We start from the raw sequence: 13,297 nt of genomic DNA, 5'->3' as shown, positions 1-13,297 counted from the left end.
AAAGTTCTATGATTTTTCACTAATTTAGCAAACAATTCAATACTCTAACTTCCAGTCCTTTAATACTTGCTACAGTAACATCAAATTGGCTTTGTGACAACATCCACTGCAGTAAAGTAAAGTGACAGAGGGGTGAATTCACAGTTCGGATGTTCTACTGAATGTAGTCCTCTTACATCCCTTTGTTACTGTTTTTCAGATGAGATGACGTACATGCACGCATGAGCCCAAGATTTGGTGGCCAGGATTAATGTCCATAAGACGGAATGTTTTTTTTTAAGTAGTTATTTTAAAAAAGTTATTTTAAAGTAGGTAATATTATCAATTAAGTCACTAAAGTCACTAAAATGCACCCGACTTACATTAAGTAATTAACATGGTATCACTGGTAATGCTACTGGTGTACTAGTGTAAAGCCGTTAGAATTCATATATATCCCTCACAACAACACAGAGACAAAGGTCAGATTGCCCTGTTCATCATCTTTGTCTTTTCAGAACTTCTATGTGCAGCAGAAATGACAATTCAGTGATAAACGGAGACAATACTGTACAAGCCTAAAACATGCTGAGAGAAATAAATAGACTTTTAACAACTCTAATAGTCCACTTTTACATACATAAATTGTGCATACACACATGCACTTTCCAGTGCATCACAATACCAATAATATGTAAATAGGCCCAGTCGTTGTCTGTTGTTTGGGTGATCCAGAATGAATAATTAACATATGTAAGCATTTCGCATGCATGCATAAATGCACCCAGATTTGCTTTTAGCTGCCAAGGCCAGTGTGTTGGCTCACATGCAGTTACTGCAAACACTGTCTAAGGTAGAATGGTATAAATGAAAGCTCAGGAGTCTCTCTCTCTCTCTCTCTCTCTCTCTCTCTCTCTCTCTGTCTCTCTCCTCTTCTTCTTGTCAGTCACTAATGTGACTAATGTGGAACAGCCTGATGATTTAGCTCTCCTTGGCCCACATAATTATTTCATTGAGCACGAAAAAGGGCTTATGAAAAAGCATAGTAATTTTGTCTGGCCATTACTCAAAGAATACTCCCCACTGCCAATTAAACACAGCTGTCTTAATCAAGCTCCTGCCTTTCATCCAGGACATGTTTCTTTTGAATTGTTTTGGTGCGTGTATGTGCTTGCATTCAGCAACAAGGGGGCTGCTAATCTTCTTTCACTAAGAGATGCATCAAAGCACAGGCTAATTCTATTGGAACTGAAGTTGATTAGCTGAACCTCATGGTGATGGGGCAAGGGGGGGGGGGTGGTTGCTGCGGTGACCCCTGCATGAAGCAGTAGACGGCCATGTGTGAGTACAGGGGAAACGTCATTGCTGTAAAAGTCTCATGAGGAAGCACCCAGACAAAGATCTAATGGCATGCAGTCTGCGCTGACTGACGCATCTGCTCAGCCACACGACGCAAATGCATTACTTCAGGTGGGAAGACGGCGCGCACAACACACGAAGCCTATTTTCCCCGAGCCATGATATTATGAGTGCAGATGCGGCGCTTTGGCCAGGGGGATAGGGGGGTGTGTACCACAGGGGAGCACTAAAAGCAAATTCTGACCCTGTTGATCATCAATAATTCAGCAGAAATCAGGGTTAAAAGAAGTGCACCGTCGAGCAAACGCATAATTCATAGAGCAGCTTGCTGGAAAAGGAGGGCGGAAGGGGGGGGGGGGCTCTTTCCGCCGCCATAAAGTTTGAATAAGGCACAGGGAGGCGCCGTGTTAGCTGTCTGCTTGCGTTAACGCCATTAACTCCATTACAGCCGTACCCGCTTGGGAGGAGTGAAAATGGTGCAGTCGGTGGAAAGCAAGAGGAACAGAGAAATAAAGATTTGCAGAGAGAGAGAAGGACAGAATAAAGAGGCTGATCTGAGGTCAAATCGTGGGCAGTTTAACAAAGTGATTCATATCTTTCTTCTAGTCAATGTGTTCTTGACCTGACTACTTGTTCTGGAGGCATTTAACCAGTCAAACTAAGTGAACATTAAGCCATCCTCCAGATGGTTCAAACTATCCTACTTTTGATTGTGGCATGCCACTGTGCACCTCAAAATGTCAGGGAAGAACATGTATGCTAACAGATCGATTGCATCTCATAATAAAGTAAACCACTGAGTAAAACCAACCATAAAGTTAAAGATGACATTTCTTAAAATCAGCTTTAAGATCACTTTTTAAATTAATTTTCAATTCTTTAAAACTTTTAAAACAACAACAATAAAAAGAAAAGGGCCCAAAGCAAAACCTTGGATAGCCAGCATGGTCAGTACTTAGCAACACCCCCTTGTACACACAGCTTGTACACACTTTCTGTAGTACCATGAAGGTCATATTTGTGCAACAGTACACCACAATTCAGAGTCTGCTAAAGCCTGCACATCTCATTACTTCCATTATTTCCTATTTACAAAATGAGCTAAGGATGGCTAATGGCTACCTCAAAACGTTTACCTATTTTTATATAGCTGTCTCCTGCTTTGTGGGCATAGATTATTTTAATTTATTAGAGAGCTAGGCAGCTGCCTAGAGGAGTCAATGGTTGCACTTTGTTGAGACAAAGTCTAATTAAAGTACTGGTAAAAGTTGTTTGAGAGCTCAAATCTCTTGGGGTTGCCCAAACTTTTGTAATGTTTTTCTACTCTAAAATCATACACTAATCTCGCTAAAAATATTGCGTCTACCTTCTGTTGGCAGTAAGTGCTGCCGGTCTTAAAAAAAGTGAAAAAAAGCGAAAAATTAATGTTTAATTGTGACAATATGCAAATTTGACCCCAATATTGTAATTAATCAGAATAATAAGTAAATTAAACATTCCCATTTTTAAACAAAAAACAGGAGACTGACAGCAAGAAGTCCAAACACTACATTCAGCTACTTCTCTAACAAGAATAAATTGCAATGCCTTTAGTGTAAACAGGTAGTTATACTAATTAATGACTTCTAATGATAATTTTCTCTAATGTCTGCTAGCTACACATTGCACATATTTACAGCTAGCTGTGGCTAGCTGTGGGAGTGAGCCTGGCATAGAGGCCTAGCTAAATTATGCCTACTTGATATACTTGATTAGGCTAATACAATATACTATAGCTGTGAAAATGCACAAAACCTACCAAAAAAGCAAGAGAGAAATGATAAAAGTAACAAATTACCTGATTACCATAATAGCCCTTGTACAGCGCAAACCAGCAGACGCAACCTCCAAGGGAAATTCTGAGCCACTTAAATCACTACAGTGCTGACAGTTTTAATAAATGGCCCACATTAATATTCATCACCATACATTTGATGTTAACAGAGCTCTGACTATGTAAGAATAGTAACTTTCTTTCTCTCCTTTTCCATGTCTGAGTTTTTTTCCCTCTCTCATTCTTTTTGTCTCCATTAGATTTTCAGGTGACACCATCAAAAGGAATGCCTGTCTGTCCATGCAAATGACTCAGTGGAGTGCCGTGCATGTGTGCGCCGCATTTGCATTTAGTAAGTGCTGTCAAATTTCAAGTAACTTGTATCTCCCTCATATCTCTTTAATATGTTTTCATACCCCCTGCAGTGCACAAGGAAAAAAAAGCCAAAAAAAAAATGGATCAGTGACGCACTCTGTACAACTTCGGTTGGAATGGGTAGAAGGAATTATGCAAAATGGTCAATACAGATGTGCATAAATCAATATATGCTTTGAAGAATGCACAGACCAGCACTAGCAAACGGCTGTTTGCTTGCAGCCAAACACATGTATTGGGTTCAGTAGTAAACAATTGCTCAGAATGTGTTTGGCATTTCCCAAGCAACCCTTAAAAGGAGTAAAGGGTGGGAAATGATTCAATCATGCACTGTGTAGACTCCCAACAGAAGTTTGATGTTTAGTAAGTACAGATTTCAGAAACCCACTGCATTATGATCCAGATGGGCACTAGCAGCTTCACCTCAGCTAAAACTAAGAAGTATGTACTGGGAAAGGGTAATCCAGCTGTTTCAGGATCTATGTTCACCTAGCCAATCCCAATTGGGGAATGGGGTAGGCTGGAAAAGAGAAAAGCATGATGACTGTCTTTCTGATGACTGGCTTTCAGTTTTGTGAAAAATATGCTCAGTTGGATAAAGATCAGTTAAGAACTTTCCATTCTTTGCCATGAGAAACTCTTTGGTTGCTTTTGTGGTAAACATTTGGGTCATTTTCCATGTCTAGTATCCTATCAGTTTTGCAGTATTTGACTGGATATGAGCAGAAAGTACAGCTCTATACACCTCAGAGTTTATCCTGCTACTTATATTAGCAGTTACATCAACAATAAACACCAGTAGCTAAAGATTCCATTGACAGCCATACATGCCTTGCCATAACAGTGCCTCCACCATGTTTGACAGAAGATGTGGTATGCTTTAAATCATGAACCTCATTGAACCTCTCCTTCTTCATATTCAAACTAATTGTGGTTTTATCAGTCCAAGTCTGGCTGATGGAAAGCCCACTAATAATTGAGCGACTGTGGCTGAAGGGGCAGAAAACTGAATTTATAGTTTTTCCACATGGTTTTGGCTTTGTAGCCCACCACTAAGCTAGCTTTTGCTCAACTAGCTCGGCCACAGCTCTGCCAAATATCAGACAGCCCAGTGCAGCTGTTGACTAACTGCTGAGCTACCAACAAGTGTCAACGATAGAAACTTGTCTTGTCTGAGAAAGCAAAGTCAAGCAACTGGTGTTGGGAGTTACAGAAAGGCAAAATAATAAGTTAGTTAGCAGGCTAAACCCAACACACACTGTGTTTATAGACTGAAGACATATGCTTATATACATAGGCATATATCAAACTGTTGATTCTGCCACTCACAACATTTTGTCCTGTCTGTTGGATAGGTCTGTTTTGTATTTTAAGTCTAATAATGGTCTTCTTCACTTGCAGTGATATTACCTTGGACTACATATTGAGAGTTACAATTAAATGCTACCAAATGCAAATTTAACATTTAGAATCCACTATAGACCCTTTATCTCCCTAATCTGTCATGAAATAAGGAAAAGGCCACACCTGGCCATGAAACAGCTTATGAGTTAATTTTCCAATTATGTTCCAGCCTATGATAATATGTGAACAAATGTCCAGAATTTCTAAACAGGCATTAACAATATTTTTTGTTAAACACCTTAAATTAAAGCAGAAAGTTACAAAAATTGCAAAAACATTTTCATCTGACCTCACAGAGAGGCATTCATATAGGTCAGTTGTTCTAGTCCAAAAATATTACTCATTTGGTCATTTTTCCACCCACCCCACTGGTAGTGCTGTTAAGCAAAATACACACACATTCATGTCCATCATGTACTCGAAAAAGAATTGGGAAAAACTGGGAGATAATGTTGGAGAAAATCTTGTTGTTTTTCAAATGGAGCTTATTAAAAATTATTAAATAGACTGACATCAATGAAGAAATGATTTTTTGTTTCACTATGGTTAAGGTTGGGTTTAGAGTAAGGGTTAGATGTAGGTTCAAATTGTAGGTTAAGGTTAGATAAAGGTAATTACCTCAAATGAGGTTTACATTTTGTAATTGTTCTTGTAATTGTTACAGAATGTAGCATTGAATTGTTTTACATGACAATACCAACCAATGCAGGTGTTTTCACTAGATCAGGCTTTTTTCCTGTGCAATGAAATATATGTGAATAATGTAGTGTGTAAAATCACTAAAAGCTTTACAGAATGTAGCAATATGGCAACCACTGACGCAGACTGATGTCACAGTCAATGTCTTCCAGAGATGTCCTCAAGTCATGTTTCACCAAGTCCAAGATAAATCTGAGTCTTTAGGCTTTGAGTCTCAAGTGTCTGGGGTGTGTCCAAACTAAGTCTCAGGACCTTGGGTGCAAGTCTAAGACTTTGGTTGAGAATATGTTTAGTCTTGCTATTAAAGGCACTGACATGGTACTAAACAAAAGTACACTCTTACTAAAAATTGACTCCTCAAATAATGTGGCTTTTATTATTGACAAACCTTCAGTCTGAAAGATGCCTGAAGCAGCAGACACAGTAAACAACAAGCATAATAGCTAGACAGTCATTTTCTAACTAACTAAGCTTTAGCTGGATTAGCAGACAACTTTAGCTAAATTCAGATGGTTTCATGAACATGACAGTGAGCTCAGTGTGAAGTGGTCTTCCCAGTTCACAGATCTAAATTCAATAGAACACCTTTTGGATGTGGTATATCCACTTTTTGCAGCATGAAAGTGCTGCTGAAAGATCTACAGAAATTGTGTGATGTAAGCATGTCAAATTGGACCAGAATCTCAGAGAAACATTTCCAATATCTTGGAGAATCCATGCCATGTATAACTGTTTGATCTGTATTAAGAGCAAATGGAGACACTGCTATACAGTACAGTATTGACCTAGTCTTATATGCCTGATTTGGCAATCAGGGATTTTCAGAAGTATGCTGAATGGTTCTTAAATTGAACCCTTGTACCAAGTTAGCTGAAGACACTGTAAAAACTCACAGTCACATTCACTAAAAAGAGAGATGAGTCCTTGGAATAAGATGACAGAAAAAATGACCAATCCTATTAATATTCAGCAAGACATGTGATAATATATGATTTTTTCCAACTCAAAAATACTGATTAAAAGATAAGACAGACGAAATGGATGGGTCTTAGAATAACCTTGAATCTATTCCAAGTCCCCTCCCTGTGGTAATGTGAGATTTATCAAAGGAGCTGCAGACAGACATATTTTACGCTATGACAGATCTAGCTCATAACTTCTTACGCCAATAAGAATTATTCTCGGTCTCTTTTTTGCCATGATGGGTTTTACAGTGCCCAATGGGGCAGCAGTAATGAAGTGACTCCTGGCCCCTGTGTTCCTCCTCATAACAGCTAATTATCAGCAGCAAACGCTCGACTTGTGTTCTTTGTTAGGTTTCTGTCTTTGAAACATTGTGCTGTGCTTTATGCGCAGGGTACCACTCTGCATGTGTCAGGGTAGGGTTAATAGATGTGGAGATTTCTGCGACTGAGTGACTGAACGGATGAAATTGCTTTCGCGTGGTGGTTACCTGTCATTCGCATTTTAGAATTCAAGGTTACCTTGATGCGAGAGAAGGAAAAAAGGCACACTTTTATTTCAGAATGTTGGGAGAAATGCTGCTTTTTATGGCTAAAAGTCAAGTTTAGCTATGGCAGTGGCTATGTGACAGTAAAAACATAGCATAATAGCATTAGCTTAATTAATTAGGTGTGTCATACTATGAAATAAATGCTATTTCCATGTTTCCATTTTCAACATTAACATTTTTATATGGACATAGGAGCTATATTCACCATAAAACACAAAGGGGTGGCATGTGATGGGGATTAATAGCAACAGTTGATTATTTATAGACAAAACTAGTTAGTGTGATGGGGTGATAAGTCAAACAAAAAAAATCATATTCCTAAAGTGGACACATACCTAATGCATTTGGAAACACACTTAATGAAGCTAATCAAACGTTCTGGGCAACGTTTAAATGGTACCCATCTCATGGAATCACAAGTATTTAAAGGCATGTGTGCGATAAAAAGAAAAGAAACTGTTTTAATAATCATATAAAATGTGTATGCCTAATAATTAAACAAATTAGCGAATGGTTTGGTTATCAACCAGTTCAGCAAGCAGCTACCAAACTAACTTCTCATCCCTCAGTTGGAATATTTACTATAGACCATTTTTATCTAACCCTGATCCTGGAGGACCTCTTCTTACACATTTAGCTAAAGATGAACCCCTAAAAAACTGCACACTCATAGAAAATAAAAGCCAATTTGCGGTTCCCTAGCGCTTTCACCTTTAATAACCCCACTCACAGTTGACTCACAGAATTTCTAGGAGGGAAGAAATTTTGCAAACTTGTTGCATTGGTGGCAGTCTATTACAGTACCACGCTGGAATATGTGTTAAGGGCCTACTGCATGCCTAGGTGCTTGATTTTAAACAAATGCAGCAATCGGGCTAAATTAAATAAATTCTGTGATTAAGAGGTGTGTCCCAGTACTTTTGTCCATATAGTGTAATTTTTTTGCATATATTGACATACTGCTGAAATATGTCCCATATTTGAGAATATATGTTGGATATGAAGGGAATTCCATATATTCTGATATACATCATCTATTTAATTTGTTTGATTGTTTTTACATGGAAATTTGGATAATTGAATTGTAGGCATGGTAAAAATGCCCAACCGTCTAATTGCACATCTTTAAAACAGACTCAAGTCATTTAATTAATACCTTAATAATGTAATGATTTAGCGGTTCATTAACATCAGCTATGAACTTTACATCATCATTTGTCAACGTCAAGAATATTAAAAGGGTAACAAGGCAAATGGACTGCAAAATCCACTTGCTTCACACTAGACAAGCCTCCGTAACTACACCGTTGGTCCTAAACAGCCTTTTGGAGAGAAATGGACATTTTTAATGTCGTTTATCTTACACATCCAGCTTCGTGGGGACATTTTGCACTGATTTCTATGAGGATGATCTATATCTCTCGGCATGGAAGCGAATGAAGACTGATGGGACATGCTGGCCTTGAACAATGAGTTGCAGTGGACCATGCGACAAGTGATAAAAGCAAATGTTATCACCAGCCAGCCTGCTCCCGTAGGAGAGTCCTTCAGCAAGCTCCACTCCACTCTCTCTGCTTCCACCTCCCAGTCTCAAGCCTCTTTACAGACATTCTGCTCCAGCTAAGCCTGACCTTCACATAGAAAAGGCTGGAGAAGGGGTTGTACAGTATACACTCACTGGAGGAGTGGTTGATGTCTGGTGCTGTCGGTTTGAAAGCACTAAATGGGCCTGTATAATGTGCACCTTCCTTGAACTCTCTAAAGTTCTGACCTAATGAGATACCTATATATAAGCCAGACTATAGCCTAGTGCACTATTTCTCAAACCTGGTCCTGGGGGCACCCTGCCATGCACATTTTACTTCCCCTGCCACTGCACCTGAATCAGGAGAGAGACGCTGGTTAGCATTAGCTCAGTTAGCGAGACAACATTGTGCTCACTTCCAGAACTAAAGAAATATCCAGTTTCAGACTGCTTAGTTCAGCTGCTGCTGACTAACTGCTGAGCACCCCACACAAGTGTTGAGAATAAAAACTTGTGTCTAAGAGCAAAGTCAAGTGACTGGTGTTGGGAGTAAGGCCAATTTAGACAGGGTCTGCTAGAAAGTTATATTTAGAGACATTAGCCAGCAGGCTAAACACCACAGCACAGTCCATGATCCAGATAATTGAGGCTCAAATCAAGGCCTCCAAGACCATTGTTGAGGAACACTACCCTAGTTCTGATTCACAATGTACCCTGATCAGAACATCCCTAGCTTAAACAGTTTAGTTCTAAAGCTAAAAAAAAACTTATCCTAGTCAGCTACTGACATGACATGCTGAGAATGCCTACACAAAAAGAGAGAAAGCTGATGGGTGATTTATTGGTGCGAAGAACTGTGTGAACGCACAAAAGCATCACTTTTTTTGCATCCAACTTTCCCAAAACCAATAAAGTATAATGCACATCATCTTGACAGACAGATCTACCAAATTAGTATTCGAAGTGATACTCGTTCATGCAACAATGAACCGTTATGCTGCAGAGGTTTCGGGGAGACAACACTTTGTCGTCCAACATAAGTAGAAGCAGAGACATCCTTATTGAACAGTGCAGACACTAATCTAATTAGGAGTTGACTATTCATTTGGGGTCTCTTTTTAGAAGTAGTAACTTTTATCCTGAACAAACTATTACTCTGTATGTCGCGCTTCACCTAGGACCCAGAGTGTGAGATGTGAACCAGACAAATGGCTCAAATGTCCTTTTTTTATAATTACCATTGCAGTACCCACTGAACACATTGACATTCATGAGAAGGTCCCTAGACGCCTTGCTGCTTCACAGCCCAAGCAGAGAAATAGAAGATATTAGTAAGATATTTGGGGAAATAACAGACTTGCCCTTTAAAACGCCATCAGTGTCTTGCTCTCTTGTCTCGACAGACCCTACAGTGGCACGCTGACCCTGAGCTGGAGTCACCTCCATCAACATCTGTGCATCATGCAGAGGGCAGCTGTTCTGTCTCTGGAACGTGTGCTGCTGAGGCTTTGTTCATACAGATTAAGATATCATCAGCAGAGGTGACATTAGAGGGTTTCCTCAACTCTTCATTTTGCATGCTTGCATTAGCTGAACATCAACAGGCTTTTCTTTATATATTTACAGCTTTACAGTTATTTTCAGTTTACAGGTCATTTATGACTTGGTAAATGAATGAATACAGTGTAAATGTATTGCTAGTGTGAGAACTCAACATGTACCAACCATGTACCAATAATAGCATGTGTAGCCATTTATTCATTCATAAAAAGACAGGTTTAAATTTCTAAAATGCCGCAGTACATGTTATTAAATATTATATCTGGCATACACTTCTAATTCAGTCAAAATTAAGTTAAATTGTTCAGAATGTTTTCCAATTCCACCCACTAGCTAGGATTTCCTCTTTCACATAATGCTACCATGGTTAGCACAAATGTCCTCCGAAGCACTCCCTTTCAAACTGTCAGCAAAGAACACCAACGTTGGCTACTATCATGCATAGTGATTGGGAGAGGCAGGACCATCCCACAGTGAGATCAGTTAGGCTCTCCTCTCCTGGACTCCTGACCACATATTGCTTACCTGAACATCGTTACTCCAGATAAAACTCAAGATCTCCACATGATTGGGTGAACGATTAGACCAGTACCAATGCTCAAATATGCATCTTACAGGTCTGCATGCCAAATTTCCACTGGGTTGAAGTTCCATACAGAACAAACAAGCAATATGAATTCCACAAAGTCCAAAATGAAACTAATGAGGAAGTATAGTTCTCAGAAAATTCAGAACTACATCAAATATTGGGACTCCTGATCATTCATTGTTTCTTCTGAAATCAAGGCAGTTAAAAAGTATTAATCCTGCTTTTGTTGGATGTGATTGCATTCAGCGACAAGAATGTTAGTGAGGTTACCGGAGGTCATAGGAGGTTCAACCTGCCTCCCCAACTCAAATTTTGAATGCAGCACCATCATTCCAAAGAATACAGTTCCACTGCTTACCCCTCTAGCCTGGTATAAGGCATGGTGCCAACAGGTTCATGTTTATCTGCTCCAGAGAGTCCAGTTCTTATAGCTGTACATGTCTATAAGGACTAGAGCATGCGCGAGTGTGCTGCCGCTGTGACTTGGTGTGGTGATTTATGCTGGTTGTTTTGTGTGGATCTTACCTCTTTACCCACAGAACCATATGTGTTCTGTAGGTAATATTAGTTTTGTTGAAAATTTGCATGTTTGGTCTTAGAGTAATATCTGTTCTCCGATCATCTCCAACATATGATCTGCGATGGTTTGATGCAAACACACATACTACTTACACCCCTTACAGAGCGCCTCTGCCTTTAATTAAGAACCTGTATATTGAGTTGTAGTGAAATACAACTGATATATCAAGGTAACCTGGATACCAAACTACTACTTTTTGCTGCAGTAGCACTGGAGCTATGTGGCTAATGTTCCAAACAAATATTAGGTAGTAGGCAATATTTTTCATAAACACATGCCCACACACTTTCTTCAGCCCATTCAAACTAAACTATGACTTCAGGTAGAAGTTACCTTACTATCTTTGTAAATTATCTTTGTGTATTTTTCCAGTCTATTTCTTGATTTCTGTGTAAGACATTACTTATTTTCTGATTTTTTTGTGTGGTTCTAATGCTAACAAATGTGATCTTGGAGGAGTTGTGCATTTCCTAAATGAAGTGTAGAGTTTCCAATGTTTTTGGAAGTTTTACTTTTACCACCTTTTATACTATGATTTATTGTCATGCAAATGTAAAAACTAATGAATAAATAAATAAATAAAAATCAGATAAAGTCAAGTAAAGTGGCTGTGAGAAGGCAGGACTTAAATAGGCATGTTTAATGCTGTAAAAAACAACACTGACATGGTTAGTGTATAATTGCATTTTTCACATCTCAAAAAAGGATGTCTGATCACCCTACTATTATAGGGAACATTATAGTATTTTTTTTTTTGTTTCATATTTATTTTTATATCAGTATATTAGAGGGCATATTGACCATATCTGATATATTTTGGGACTATGGCCTTGCTATTGACTTCCAGTCTTTGTTAGAAATACTGTTATTTAATAATTTATATTGTTTGGCAATACCTAAAAAAACCTAATGTGCAAAACAGTGTGATCTTCAATCATCAGTCCATGAAGGAAAGAAAACTGTGTTAGAGGAGAGGGGATATCTAGAATTGCAAGTGAGCAACAGATGCTTCATGGTTTTTACTTATTTATTATCTCATGAAAAAACAATGCACTAATGCTTCTTCTGATGTAAGGCACTGAAGGGCTTTGAGTGAAGCAAAAGTGAAGCACCCATGTCTCCCTTTCTCTGTGTATCCTCTTGCTTCACGCTCAATATTAAAGCCTCAAATAAAAGCTGCGTAAGCAGCAAGAAGGAAAAATAAATATGATTAAAGCTCCAATTTATTATGAAGGACGAGAATGCACTATTCTCAAGTACCGGTAGAGCCCAGCGAATGCCAGCAAGGCTCTCAAGCACCCATATTTATGCAGCTTTATAACGAAAACAAAGAGATAGCAGTCTGAAGTCATTTTCTGTTGCTGTCTGCCAACAAAAATGTATTCTGCATACTCACTCTAGCATTAAAAAGTTTGGAATCAGTTATCCTACTAAGTCGATGTTACATACACAATGTAAAATAAAATAAAAACAACCAAATGCTGATAAACTAAGCTCTAATATGAACACACATAGCCAAATTACCATGAATCAAAAAAATCTAAGATGCAAACTGACTTATTTAATACTTTCTTGATGCATCACTTACTTATTAAACTCATATTCACTCAATAAACTCACAAAGAAATAAACCTGGCACATGACTCAAAGTGCTGTTTGATTGTAAATTGTAAGTCTGGGTAATAATTCATGCTTAATAATTTACATAACATGGTATTTACATTGTTAAGCAGATTTTAATTGTATGCAGATACAGGCCAGCAGCATCGGGTAATGTTCATATGAACCATTAGGGTCAGTGTTGGCTCTGCGGTTAGAGCCTATTGATGATTACAGGCTATTGATGATTGTCACTTTGGGCCCTATTTTAGCGATCTAAAAGCAAGCCACCAACCACACAC

General features: G+C 38.6%; 1 protein-coding gene across 2 annotated transcripts in view; it reads right to left on the bottom strand.

The window, feature by feature from the left end:
• Positions 1-13,297, bottom strand: part of fstl4 (follistatin-like 4) — a 197,046-nt gene that overhangs the window by 141,184 nt on the left and 42,565 nt on the right. The gene's annotated exons all lie outside the window — the stretch shown is intronic.

This window comes from Salminus brasiliensis, chromosome 18 (assembly GCF_030463535.1).
Source record: "Salminus brasiliensis chromosome 18, fSalBra1.hap2, whole genome shotgun sequence".
NCBI classification, from domain to species: Eukaryota; Metazoa; Chordata; class Actinopteri; order Characiformes; family Bryconidae; genus Salminus; species Salminus brasiliensis.
Note: the sequence above shows the minus strand (reverse complement) of the source record. Positions and strands in the feature narration are given on the sequence as shown.